Below are 14126 nucleotides of genomic sequence, written 5' to 3'. Positions count from 1 at the left end.
TAGGTTGATTCTTTAGCAAAGGGATTTGTGAGTGATGATCTTGTGAGTTTAATTTTGTTTAAACTCTATAGAATAAGTTTAAGGAAGTGATTGAAATCGTTGCCAAGCATTTGGAAGCTTTAATTTTTTACATAGTTTAGGGTTATGCATCTACTGACATCTCCTTAAATAGAATTTCACAGCACTTCTCTCCTAATTAAGCCCAGTTTCTGGATGAATTGCTGTTTATATTTATGCTTTTTTTGGGTTGCATTAATAACTTATTTTCTTTGAAGCATTTGGCAATTACCCTGAGGCAGAAATATATTATTGGGCAGATTGAAAGGACTTGGGTGCCTAAAACAAGACTCAAGCAGGCCTCAGAAACTAATGTCCAGAATTACAATAAAAATACTCTTAATCGGGTGCTGCATAACCCTGAAGCCACCTAAACTCATTAGGTGTCTTCCTTCTTGATATGAAGCTCCCCAGGTACCTGTAAGCTTTGTCTTCTATATATGCTCAGCACAAGCCCAGTCTGAGCAGGTATTTTCCTACCTATACCCTACTTTTCTCTAGAAACTAGGTGGAGTGGCACCTAAGTCTCCTGAGACATCTGTTCTAGTAGGCATGTTTTGAGCATGGTTAATACATGCCTACAAAATTGAGCTCACCACAAAATGACATCTATCTGCAGCCACATCTATCTGCCTTTGTTCAAAACCATAGTTAGTGGTAGTACTAGAACCACCCAGCTTTTATGTAACAGGTTGGTTGCCAGAGCACTTGCCAATGGACTGTGATACTTGAGTTCAGCAAACACTATTGATGTCAGGCAATAATACAGTTGGTGTTATCTCTAGGGTTAGTAGGACCCTGCAACACTTCTTACTTCTTGATATTCTTGGCTTGTCTAGTCATCATAAGGTCCTTCTCAAATATCAAGCCAGTGTTGAGTTGCAACTTCTTTGACACACAGCAGGTTCTTTTACACCAAATGATATAATCATATATCATTTTACCGTACAACCTACCAGTGAAGTTTCAGTGTTATGCTATACATTATAGGGCCTTAGTACAATCTTCAACAGGTTCATTCTTCTTTTGAAACTGTGAAAAAATCTTTTATCTCTTGTAGATGATGTCTCTAGAGGGGATATACTGCTGTCAAGTTTACTGATAACTATTATATGATTTTGCTTCTTCAGTTACCAAGTTGAAGGGCAACATTGTATCTTCAGCCTTTGGTGCCACAGATACAAAAACAACAATAAGCTCCTTTTACAGCTTGTTTCTTAGGTCTGATGCTTGCCTACAGCATTCAGATTTTAGCTTCCACTTTGTCCAGATATCACCAACTTTACATATACATCATTCTGCACCTGGTATCTAGTAGACAGGAGCACCAGTGTCCTTGGCCATATTTTATACAATCTGTTCTTCATGAATCAAGGAGATCCAAAAGAGCTTGCACTGATTTTGTTTTTAGGCCTTTCATTGCACTCTTGCTACTACCACCATCTAATGTTGCCTCGCAGGGAACAATGTTAGGCCAGTCCAAACAGGCTGAAGTTTGTAGGATTGACCCAACTGTAATACAGAGTTTTGTTTTGTTTTTGTTTTTAATATAAAAATTAAGTGCTGATTTACCTGTAGCAGCTTAGAGTATTCTTGTTTTGTGGCAATGTGCCTGGTAGTTGTGTTACAGGGTTGTTTATGCAGTTTTAAGGCTAGGTTAAACCAGAGGTACTCAACCCCTAAACCACAGGCCAGATCTGGTCCGCAGCACTGTCATCCAGTGTGCAGGGCTCCCCTTGGCTCCAAGCATATGGCAGTGGGGGAGCGGTGGCACCATTCCCCTGCTGCCAAATTTCCAGATCTGTGCATAACCCCACACTATGCATGCTAGATTGGGTACATGATACCAGCAAGCTGGGAACAGTGCCAGGCCCCAAAGCCCAATTCCAGTGTGGGGGGAGATCTGGGATGGGGTGGTGCCAGGCCTTCTGGGTCCAATCCCAATGCATGGGAGTGGGAGGGGGCGGTGCCAGCCACCTGGGCGCTGAATCCCAGTGCACAGGGCAGGGAGGAAGCAGTGCCAGGCCCCAGGGCGAAAGTGTGGTGCCCAGGGCTCAATTTGGCCCATGGACCAGTCTTATACCGCTAATTTGGTCTGCAGGGCCATGAGCTTAAGCACCACTGGGTTAAACAAATACTTCTATAAGAGTTTAGATACAGATGATCTTGCCTTAATCAGGGGTTGGACAAGATGACCTCCTGAGGTTCTTTCCGGCCCTACTTGTCTATGATTCTCTGAATGACCTTTCAGCATGGCTTCCAGTGTTTCAGTTCTGTAAGTTTCCTTCAGCCCTTTACTTTATCAAGTTCTCTCTCTCTCTCTCTTACTTACATCATCATCTTTTTGCACAGCCTGCTGCCTCCATCTCTCTTGAACATCCGTTCCCCCAGATGATTAAACAACAAATATAATTTCCTCCTAGACTGTGTAATTGCTCTGCAGCAATGGAAAGAATAGAATAAGGAACTGTGACTCAGTGCTTCACAAACTGGGGCCAAGGCAGGGGGAAGGGTGCTACAATATGGTAAATATATTGGAGATTTCAGCTAAAAGTTCAGTTTTTTTAAATACATAGTTGGCCTATAAAATTAATTAAAAGATAAAGTGCTTAAGGACTTGACTAATCTAACAGGGACAGGAGCATAAAGCAGTTCATGTGTCTCCAACAATGTGCAAGTCATGCCAGCAGCACCTGCCAGTACCATTATAGCTCATGCCCTGCCAGAATCCCTATGAAAACTCTGATTCTAAAGGCTTTACAAGTCATCTGTTTGGCTCTGTAAAGCCATTGGTCAGCTGACTACTCTGATATTTATAATGCTGAATCTATTTCCAACTCATTCTGCTCTCATTTTTAAGTACTATCAGCCAATTTTTATCCTGAGCTATATTTACATAAATCCTATTGACTTCAGTTGCAGAGAAATGTGCAATTATGGACAAAATATGGCTCTTTAAGAAAAATTAGCTATTGTAAAATAATAGTATCTTGAATAGGCCTTCAAAAACAGCTTTTTGGACATGGGCAGGTTAATTCCCAAAGTTACAAACTCTGAAATGATAAAGCAATTTCCCAGAGTGCATTTACTCTACTGCTGACTTCATTGGAAAAATGAAAAACATTTCCCAGAAACTTTCCAGCCTGTGCCAAACAGAGACCCTCTAAGGAAACAGATGCAGAGCAGTGCTTCCTCTCCATAGAAGGTATGGCCAAAGTTGATGCTTCCATAGCTATTAAATGAGAACTAGGCCAATGATAGAATTCTGGGGCACCAACAGCTGAGTAGATAAGTAGACCAGGAAAGAATGTCTTGCTGACAAGTGCAAAGTCAATCAAAAGTAGAGATTCAACAGAGAACCAAGGCAAATAGCCATCAAAACTCATTCTTACCTTGGTCACACTACATAACTTCATTGAATACAGCAATGTATAACAGGAACCACTCATCTTTAAAGTTATGACTCAGCCTTTGACAGAGTAGAAAAAGTCTCTGTGACAGACCCTAAAAATCTACAGATTTCCTTGCAAAACTATATACATCCTCCAGAATGTATAAGCTTTTGAATGGCCTGCCATTTCCAATCAGAAAGTACTGTTACCATTAGGCTAAGTACAGACCGTCAAAAAGCCTGAGGTAGAATTGAGTCAATCTATGCAATTTCCTCTAAGCTGCATAGATTGAACAGATAACTAACTGAACTGATGTTCAGTTTTCAACTGGGAAATGCAGGGGGAGGCCTTCACTGACCTAAGCCAGTAGGTGGGGGGGCGCTAGAGAATATCTCCCTGCCTGCTGGCCATTGTAAGCCCAGCCAAGTGGGAGTCTGATTGGCTCCTGAGTGCATGCTCCCAGCTCTCTGCTGTCCTGCCACAGAGGGTTGATAAACCCCCTGTCCAGGTGCTGGCCAACCTTGGGGTAGCCTCCTCCTCAGGGGGTTTCCCCAGACCAGGCAGCCCTGGGGAGCTGAGGGAAAGCCTCGTGGAGTGGAGGGAAATTCTCCTGCTCCCCCACAACTGCTTTTGAAATGGCAGCCAGAGTCACCAGTTTCTCCACTCACCCCTCTGGCTGCAGCTTGTTGTCTTTGCCCCAAGGAGAAGGGCATTGTGACACAGGGAGCAGAGGGTCAGTCTGGCACCACATGAGGTAAGAGAGAAATCAGGGCTGCTTGTGGGGTGGGAATGGGGTGGACCATGCTCTTGTGTAGCACTCATGTGCCTGCACAATGCAGCAGTGGAGGGGAACCAACCACACAGTGTACAGTCCCCAGGGGCTTAGAAGCTGGAGACCCCTGATTTGTCCAGTCAAATAAATTTTGGTCAATTGACTGGTCAAATATTGGATAAAAATTATAGAAAGTGGCCAATAGGTCCAAATAATACATAGAAAAAGCACAAAAATGTTCCATCAAGAAATGTGTCAAAAATAATAAAAAATCATATTTCTGTCAAGAAAACTATGAAAAAAAATATATATTGTAAAATTGCTGTAAAATTCGATCAGTCAAAAACTATACAGTTAATCGACTGGTCAATTGACAATATTTGACCAGTCAATTGATTGGTTTGCCACCCTTACAAATAAACAAGTTGGCCGTTTGAAAAAAAATTTGGCTGTGATAGAATGAGTTGGTGACAACTAACCACTGCCTTATGTACCTGATAGTGTGAGAAGTGGTTTGAATTGGGGTAAATTCAAAACCAAACACTAATTTTGGCTTATTTTGTTAGATCAGCTCAAATGATCAGCAGTCAAATAGTTTATTTTGAAATGCAGATTTTCATCATTAGCCTTCAGAGTTGCTAACATATAGTATCTCATTCCCTCTGAACAGCTATTGTTTCTATCTGTATAAAGTATTCATGAAATAGCACTGTACCCATTCATGCTCAGAAGCTTATATGCACAACCAGAAGGACACGGATCTTTTTAAAGTACATATAAATTCTTTAGAAACTGATGAAAGCATCAGATAGATCCTTGTGGGATGCATCATTCATTTTCCAGGCCAGTGGTGCTTAGAATTTTGGCCCCACAGGCCAGGTAAACGGTGTGGGGCTGGTCCACAGGCTGGATCGGGCCCAGTGTTGACCTCATGTTCCAGGATCAGGCCCTAGGGCCCCATGCTGCCTCCACTTGGCCAGAGCCTTATCCTGCCTGGGCAGAGACAGTGCAAGTCCCTGAAGCCTGATCCCGGTCAAGCAGGGGCTGGGTTGAGGCAGCGTGGGGCCCTGGGGCACTGTCCCGGCTGGATGGAGGTAGAACCCAGCTGGGGTCAGGCTCTGGGGACCTGTGCTGCCTCTGCCCAACTGGAATCAGGCTCCAGGACCCCTTACTGCCCCCTGCACTCATGCTGCCCTGCACACATGATCTGGTGTACAGAGCCGCTGCCCATGGGGGTCCCCACAGGATCCATAGTAAGTACTGTGGATCAGATAACATGGAGCTAGAGGCTGGATCTGGGATTGAGATGTGCCAGGGGTTGAGCACCCCTGATTCAGGCAATCAGAACTTTAATAGAGAATCAAAAGTCATCTGCAGCAGAAAAAGCTAAACACAAAGACGTGACATCAGGAGTGGAACAGTGACGTAGCACACCAGAACTCCCTTCTGTATACCATTACACTGACAGACATAGGACACAAACTTTAAGCACCTTTTGGAGATTCAAAAAGTGAAACAAATTGACTTGTCTGTTTCCAAGCGATGTTAATATGTTCTTTCTTCACAGTCACTCCCCTAGAGCTGACAGATGTTGAACTTGGCCATTATGATTGACTTGGAAGTGGGGCAAAGGAGTCAGCTTACAGTCAGACTCCACAGCATATTTCCTGGCAGTGGGGGGGGGAAAAAAAAAAAAAACACAATTTTTTTTTATTGCAGAAGGTTGCACTGTTAAATGCTGTAGGCTGCCTATACATGTGCTTGGGAGTAAGGGGAGCGATCGTTTTAATTAGAGTGGTTCCTGGACAGCTGCTCAAATTCAAACAGTACACTGTCACATGTATAAAGCCTCTGCCCATTTCAAAATGGCCATGGGATGCTTTATCTAAAGTTCAATCGACAAGGTCCTCATTCGACTGTGGCCCTGTGGTAAGGCAATGCTGGAGGATTCTAATTAGAACATAAACAAGCGCATCTATAGAAACCTGTACAGACTACTGTCATTTCTCTAGGATAAGCTGCACCTGGGATAAGCCAGTGGCTGAACTGGCGGAGGAGAGAGATTTGCTTGTAATGGCAAAGTAGAGGTCAGAGCCAGGGAAGCAGAGTACATGTTTATGACCAGGAATCTGTGCTGTTTGATCAGTATATATATAGGCTAAGATTTTTTTCCTTTGCACATGACAGGCTGTGAATCCCTCCCCATTCAGTAAAACAAGGTGGCCTAGTCAATAGGGCATCATGCTAGGAGTCTGCTGGCGACTTACAATGTAAAAAATGTGGGTGAAGTCAAATAGCTTTTCTGTGCCTTAGTGTTCTATCTGTGAAACTTACTGTAACAGGGAACCCTAGCCCTGTTACCAGAAGGCAGGTTGGTCCCTTTAAGATCAGAACTTTCTGGGCACAGCCTGCTGGCAGGGTATGGGTTAAAAGCTGAGCCAGGCCAGCTAGTCAGGAGAATGGAACTAGTGAGAGAGTATGGAGATGTGTTCCAAGAGGTCCCTGGGGAAGCTCAGGGGGTGATACATCGAATAAGGACCCCTCAAGGCCAGGTGATCTGCGAAAACTGGAGGCAGATCCCACAACAACTTCAGGAGCAGATAAAAGATGAGCTCAAGATGATGTTAGAAAAAGGCATAATACAAGAATCCCAAAGTGACTGGTGCAGCCCTATCATGGTAGTGCCAAAGCCAGGTGTGAAAATTAGACTCTGTATTGATTTCCAGAAAGTAAATGCGGTGGCTAAGTTTGATGCTTATCCGATGCCAAGGGTGGATGAAATGGCAGAGAATATCGGGTAAGCCAGCTATATCTCTGCTTCGGACCTAATGAAAGGCTATTGGCAGGTCCCCTTAGCACCCAAGGACCAAGAAAAGACAGCGTTTGCCACACCATGGGGACTATTCCATTTCCAACGCATGCCATTCAGATTACATGGAGCTGCTGCAACATTTCAGCGGCTGATGGATAGAGTCTTAGCCCCTCATGGAAGTTACGCCGTGGCTTATATAGATTATATTATCGTGTATACTGCAGATTGGTCGGGGCATTTAACAGCCCTGCAAGTGGTATTACAGGACCTAAGGAAGGCGGCGCCAACCTGAAGAAGTGCACAATTGAGAAAGAGGAAACATGGTATCTTGGGTTCCAGGTAGGAAGTGGTAAGGTGCGACCACTGCTGGATAAAGTAGAGGCATTAAGGAAGTACCAAACTCCCTGAACAAAGAAACAAGTGAGGGCTTTCTTGGGACTGGCAAATTATTATAGGAAATTTGTTCCTCACTGTCACAGAGCACGGAGGTGCCCTGCTCCTAAAGAGGGGAAACTGCTAGGGAAAGAGTTCTAGCAGTGAGTAAAGAGCACAGCTGTTGGTTACCAGGGGCAACTGGAGCCAGCAAGCGACCCACACCTGCCAGCGGTCAGCTGACTGAGAAGGGCAGGGCCTGGCTCCCTTATAAACCCTAGGGGCTGAGGCCAGAGGCAGTTCCCTGTCAGCAGTCAAGGAGGAAGGAGCTCTCTGTCATGGGAGAGAGGAGAAGCCTGATGCAGGAGCAGCATCTGACACAGCTGCGAGAAGAAGAATCCCTGGTAAGCTTGAATGTTGTTATGGCCAAGTGGTGTCCATTTAAGTTGTAGCCAAAGGGCTTGCATTTGTGTTTGGGTGAGGCTACTAGGGGTTGGAGGAGGCCTCATAGGGGACCCACAGCAGTGTGGGAACCCTAGCACCAGCAAGGGTGCAGCATTTAGGGTGCATTGACCCCAGCCCCAGAAAGGGGGCATTGCTGAGAAGCCCCAGTGAAGGCATGGTGAGCCCCGGAGAAGGGGGCAGCTTTAAGGAGGAGCCCCGGAGAAGGGGGCAGCTTTAAGGAGGAGCCCTGGAGAAGGGGGTGGCATTGCTGAGAAGGCCCTGGAGAGAGGGCGCAGAGAGAGACAGGGCCACGGAGAGCCCGAGTGCCAGAGAGACGGTGTAGATCTGGACTGAACAACATCTATTCCAGCTGCGAGGCTTGGGGTGTGGTAAAAGGGTGGTTGGAGCCATGCATAGCCCATAAGGCTAGGGTGCCCTGAAGCACCCATTTGCAGAACAGGACCCACAAGGGGTCTGGGAGTCCACGGGGTCAGATGTTACAGCAAACCATGTCCAAGAGGACGTAAGGCAGCCTCCCTAATGTATTGGAACACCAAAGACGTGGCGGGCAAGAAGTGAGGGTGCCCTTTTTGGGCCAACTTGGCACGGGGAGGGGGCCTTGAGGAGATCATGGCCCTCCTGCAGGACCCTGCCATGACACTCTCTTTGCAGACTTAGTGGTGCCTTTGACTGAGATGGTAAGGGCTGGAGCCCCAACCAAGGTGAGATGGACACCAGAGGCAAAGGAGAATTCCAAAAGGTGAAGGATGCACTTTGTACATAGCCATTGCTATATACACCAGATTTCAATAAACCCTTTTTGGTACTGACAGATGCATCAAACTTGGCTGTTAGTCCAAATGGAGGAAAGGGAAGAACGTCCAATAGTGTACATAAGTAGGAAGTTGCACCCACCTGAAAAGAATTATGCTACAATAGAGAGAGAATGTTTTTGGCGATCAAATGGGCCATAGAAACACTACAGTATTATTTGTTAGGCCGGAACTTAACGTTAATCATGGACTATGCCCCACTGCAATGGCACCAAAGCATGAAGACAGATAATGCTAAACTAATGAGATGGGCTTTCAGTCTTCAACCATACTGCTTTGTGGTAGAGCATCGTCCAGGGACCAAGAATGTAAGTTCTAACTTCTTCTCATGACAATATGAAGAAGAGGGTTCAGAGGGGAAGGAAAGACCCCAGACAATAGAGAAGAGAGGGGTGTGTGTAACAGGGAGCCCTAACCCTGTTACCAGAAGGCAGGTTGGTCCCTTTAAGACCAGAACTTTCTGGGCACAGCCTGCTGGCAGGGTAGGGGTTAAAAGCTGAGCCAGGCCAGCTAGTCAGGAGACCAGAAGTGGGCAGGCCAGAACTATAAAAACCCTGGGCTTGGTGGCAGAAGGGGCAGTGGCCAAAGGGGAAGGAGGTTGCACATGAAAGCTCCACAGAGAGGCTTGGCTGCTGGTCCGACTGCTGTAAGAAGGGAACTGCTGCTGATCCTCAGAGAAGCGGCAGGAGCATCACAGGCAGTGGGGAAGCAGAAGTACCAAACCACGAAAAAATGTAAGCTTTTCTTTAATTTCTGTTTTTTCATGGTTGGAACCCACTGACTTATTTATTTATATATATAATTTGTTGATTGATAAACCAGTGGTTTGTGAATGAGGCTGTAGGGAAGGAGGAGTCCTCATTAGTGCCTGGGGTGCAGTCCATAAAAGGGCAAGGGGGCCTGGTACACCAGTGTGTGCGTTTGCATGCTTTTGGGTTGGGCCAGTGGGCGTTTGGGGCCACTGCCCAGCCTTGAACTTGCAGCCCTGGCAGGCCTCTGAGCTAGAGAGCCTGGGCTCCATATTGGAGGCAAAAGGAGGGCTACGCGCCCCAAAATTAAGGAGTGAGAGCCTCAAAGTCAAACCCTATCTGGTGGGTTTAGACTGGTAGGCCTAGTTAGAGAAAGACAGGGGGGCAAGGCCTGTGGTGGCTGAGAATCCCAACACAGAAATATGGTAGGCAGTCTCCCGCTGTGTAATATTTCTATCAAGATGTGGCAGGCGAGTAAAAGTGGGATACAAGAAGCATTAAGGGACTTCAAGGGCACCCCTCATAGGCTGCAGGTAGCAAACAGACAACCCCCCCCACCCCACCCCCCCAGAAAAAATGCCGCTGGGGAGGGCAACCTGTTACACTTACCCAAGCACTTTGAGATCTTCTGGATGAGAATGTATGTTCAGACAATCTTGTTATGTATGTGATATAAAAATCTAGAAGGATAAGTTAATCCATGGATGAAAAGGAAGGGAGATTTGTATGACATTACTATTCACAATAGTTGCCACCACACTGAAGAGGAGATATATTTTCCTCATGAAAGTTCACACCTTTTGATGTCAATGGAAGTCACAAAATGCACTTCAATGCCCACATGATGTCCTTTCTCTAGGCAGCCTCTAAAAGTTCAAAGTTCAACCTAAAGTTAAGAATATTTCAAACTTTTTTTAAAGATAACAAACTTTAAATTTGTTACCTGTTATATGTCACTTCTCATCTGAAATTACACTCAACCAATGCAAAAAAACATTATTTTTAACTGTTATGACTGTAGCCTGAAGATAAATTAGTTTTTCCCAATTTTTACTTTATAAAGTGAACTGGAAGATCAGGAAGACAAAAACAGCACTCAAAGATAAAAGACATAGTGTTAACAAGTGGGATCTATGTATCTAGGTACCTTAGAAATGGCAAGGGAGAAGAAGCTTTAGGAATCAACTTTTTTCCTTCCCCAAATAGAGGGCCAATATTTAGGCCAATATCAATTAGATGGCTGTATAGTGTATTTAGTCAAAATTAGGTTACTTGAGATGCACTAGAGCTGTGTGAATTGCTAAGATGCTGCCAGGCTTTACAGAGGTGAGCAAAGTCTCCCATGTGTCTCCAGTTCCTTTTCATGGTTAGTCCCAAGAGATAATGTACTAGGTCCATTGAGGCCCTGATGCTTTTCTGAAATTGACATTATGTGAAATGTTTTCTGTGCCATAAGCTGTTTTGCAGAGCCTTAGATCATAAATTTTTGTTTAAAGTAGTAATATAAATGCAGAAGGACAATACCCAGTGCAAAAACAAACAAGCACAGTTATGTATTTAGTATTTCTATTGCACTTTGTTTTGGAATTATTTGAAATGGTTTCTTCAGTACATTTAGTCAGCCTCCTTAACCAATGGTATTCAGGATTCACTCTGAGTTACCAGAGCTTGAAAGAGATTCTCTTTATTCAGTCACATCATTCCAACTACATCTCTTTTTAAAAGAATGTTACCTGTGTCTGGGAAGCAAAAGTAGTTAAAAACACAGTTTCTAACAATTTTTGCCTGATTTGCCCACAGAAAGTGGTCTATAGCCATGACCAAATGGCTGCAGACTACTTCAAAAATGGCTGATTGGGTGAAAATCTGAACCCTCATTGCATGAGGGTTTCAAAACATAGTGGGCACATCCACACATGCAAGCACATGCACTTGCAGCAGCTCAAATAGAAGTGGTGCAAATTTGAGCCGGGGCTTTTTTTGCCTCAGCACATGTGCTCGGACATGCACTTTGTTGTGGCGCAAATTGTGCCAAATGGGGGCAAAATAACCCTGCCTGGCTCCTTCTGGATCTCCAGCCAGGGGGAGCTAGATCCCAGGGCCAGCACCTGTCCTGGCCCCAGCATTATAAAAAGCCACCCTGGCAAGTAGCTCAGGGCTACTAGCTCTCAGGAACTTCTGGGGCCCAGCCAATTGGTACCTGGGGACATGACCCGCTTGTGCCAGCTGGACTGCTGCAGCAACCTGAGAGTTCCCTGCACCCTCTACCCACTGCAGCAGTCTGGCAGTGAGGGCTGCTGCCTGGCTGTGACCTGCTGTGCACCTGCCAGACTCAGATGGGGACTGCAGAGCCAGTAGAGGCATCTGCCCCCCTGGGCCAGCTGCCAGTGGACTGCAGTTGCAGGGTTGGCCTTTGCGAGGCACTACTGCCATTTGTGCCCCCTGCCCAGCCATCTGGGCAGCTATCACCTGGAAGATGTTCCAGGTCTGGTGGCCTGCTCTGAACTGTCAAAGCAGGTCTTCCTGGCTGCATTTGGTCAGGAGGTCAGCCACAGCCAGATGGGTCCAAGGTGCCAGCTCTGAGCAGGCAGGGTCCTGCCACTAGCCTCCGTACCAGGAATTCTGGTGTTCCCTATTGGAAAACAAAAATCCTCGATTTTAAAAAAATAAATAAAAAAATCCTAAAGTCACTCTGTAAAATACCCCCAAATCCATGTTCCTCCACAAGTAAAACAAAAGACCACTAGAAAGAGAGAGCGAGACAGAGACGGCAATCAATTGGACAATGTTTTATTGATATATCTACAGTGTTAAAGCAAGTCTCTTATCATAACAATGAAGTGAACTCTAAATACCGGTTTCATAAATTCATGAATACATATTTTGCTGCCCTCCCACAGGGCGATAGTCCCCACATAAGGGGTTGGTCCCCCCCCCCCCCCACAAGGGCTACAGCCACCACACAAGGGGGTCAGACCCCCAACAGGGGGTTTGTCCCCCCAAAAGGGGGTCAGACCCCCAACAGAGGGTTGGCACTATCACAAGGGGTATGGCCCCCCAACAGGGGGTTCATCCCCCACACAAGGGGTACAGCCCCCCAACAGGGGCCAAATGGCCCTGCAGGGGCTACCAACCCCCCTGCAAGGCCCACATGCTCCACCCCAGACCGATTGCTGCCCCACCTGGCCCCATCCCCCACCAGCTGCTGCAGCCCATCCAATGGCTGCCTCACCCAGCCCTGCACCCCCAGGTCCCCAAGGCTACCCCTGCAACCCCAGGCACCATCACTTAACACCCCCTCCCCGAAAAAGAAGAGGAAAAAAAAGCCTCTGCTTACTGAGGAGCGGGGGGGGGGCTCCAGGGCCTCCTGGCAGAGCCCCCCGGGGCAGCACAGGACAGCAGAGGGGCAGGAGCAGAGGGGCTCAGGCTGGGGCTGTCAGCCTGCTCCGCACTGTGTGGGCGGGGCCCCAGTCAGCCAGACAGCAGCTGCAGTTGCCGGTAAGTGCCGGGTGTTTGTTTGTTTGTAAGTATGGGGTGGGGGGGATGGGGCTGGACAGGGCAGGGGTCGGGCGGGGGGGAGGGGGAGGCTGGCAGGGGGAGGGGCCAGCCGTGGCAAGGCTCAGGGGGGAAGAGGGGCTTTTGGGGGGAGGGGCCAGTCCTGGCAAGGGTTGGGGGCCTCGGGGGGGCTGGGGGAGTGGGCGGGGCTGTCGGGGGTCCCCCCACAGTCCCTGCCCCCTCCTCCAGGCCCCCCGAACCCTTACTCACCTGGCCGGCCATGTGTTTCACTACCAGGGCGAGGGGCAGCTAGAGCGTCTCTATGTGGCCTCCAGTTGCCTCAGGGCATGGTCAAGGACTGTGCCCTGTGCTGCTTTTTTATACTTTGCTTTTTTTAGACCCCGATAGGTGTCTAACTTTCTCCCCCTCCCCGCTGCAGGTTTGCAATGCAGGGAACATTTTTTGTTCCCGCACGTGCCTCTTGCCCCGCCTCAAAGGGGTTTGAGGCGGGGCAAGAGGCACGTGCGCACTCATCTGGATGCACCCAGTGTCTTCTGTAACTTGTCTGCAGTATACTTTCCAGCCTGTTGCTGTTTTCAAAATGGGAGGGAGGAAAGGGAGCAAAGGGAGTTTGGTCTGAGGTTTTTTTTCAGCCCCCACTGGAGGGTGGGGTGGGTGTATTGCAGTCCCACCCCAAGGTGGTGGGGGGGCTCCAGTTCACTCACCCCACCCTTCAGCACCAGCTGGGGGACCCCTAGAACGCTCTCCCTCTGCTCCTTTTCCCCCTCCTCCCATTCTGAAAACAATGCAGGCTGGCAGGAAGGAGGGGCCATTGCTGGGAGAAACTGTCTGTAGGCTGGCAGCCAGTGGCTAGACTTCCCTCCTGCCTGGAGCCAACAGTGAACTTCAGGGATCATTGTAACTCAGAAGGCTTTTCACAGTGTTCTTAGTTACAGTGGGGAGCTGCACTTCTGCTTGCATCCTCTAATACCACATTCTTTTCCCAGTCAAACCATCTATTAGCGTATTTACTTGCATACCACACACATCTTTCTCCCCCAAATCAGGCCTCCAAACCTGAGGTGTTCATCCTAAGTGGGGAAGCATGAAGATCTCTGATGGCTGCCATGCTTTTCTCCCTGACAACCTCAGGTGGAAAGGGGTGGTTTTCATTGTGCATGATTAGAGGCACAGTGTTAA

General features: G+C 47.3%; 1 long non-coding RNA gene across 1 annotated transcript in view; it reads right to left on the bottom strand.

Annotated features, from left to right (window-relative positions):
* LOC109286403 (uncharacterized) overlaps window positions 1-13382 on the bottom strand; it is a 30202-nt gene extending 16820 nt beyond the window's left edge. Inside the window, exon 1 of the long non-coding RNA XR_009462794.1 lies at window positions 13197-13382. This is a non-coding gene — a long non-coding RNA (uncharacterized LOC109286403). The remainder of the gene's footprint in view (window positions 1-13196) is intronic.
* Window positions 13383-14126: the final 744 nt, after the last annotated feature.

The sequence above is a fragment of the Alligator mississippiensis genome, chromosome 1 (genome assembly GCF_030867095.1).
Source record: "Alligator mississippiensis isolate rAllMis1 chromosome 1, rAllMis1, whole genome shotgun sequence".
Classification (NCBI taxonomy): domain Eukaryota; kingdom Metazoa; phylum Chordata; order Crocodylia; family Alligatoridae; genus Alligator; species Alligator mississippiensis.
Note: the sequence above shows the minus strand (reverse complement) of the source record. Positions and strands in the feature narration are given on the sequence as shown.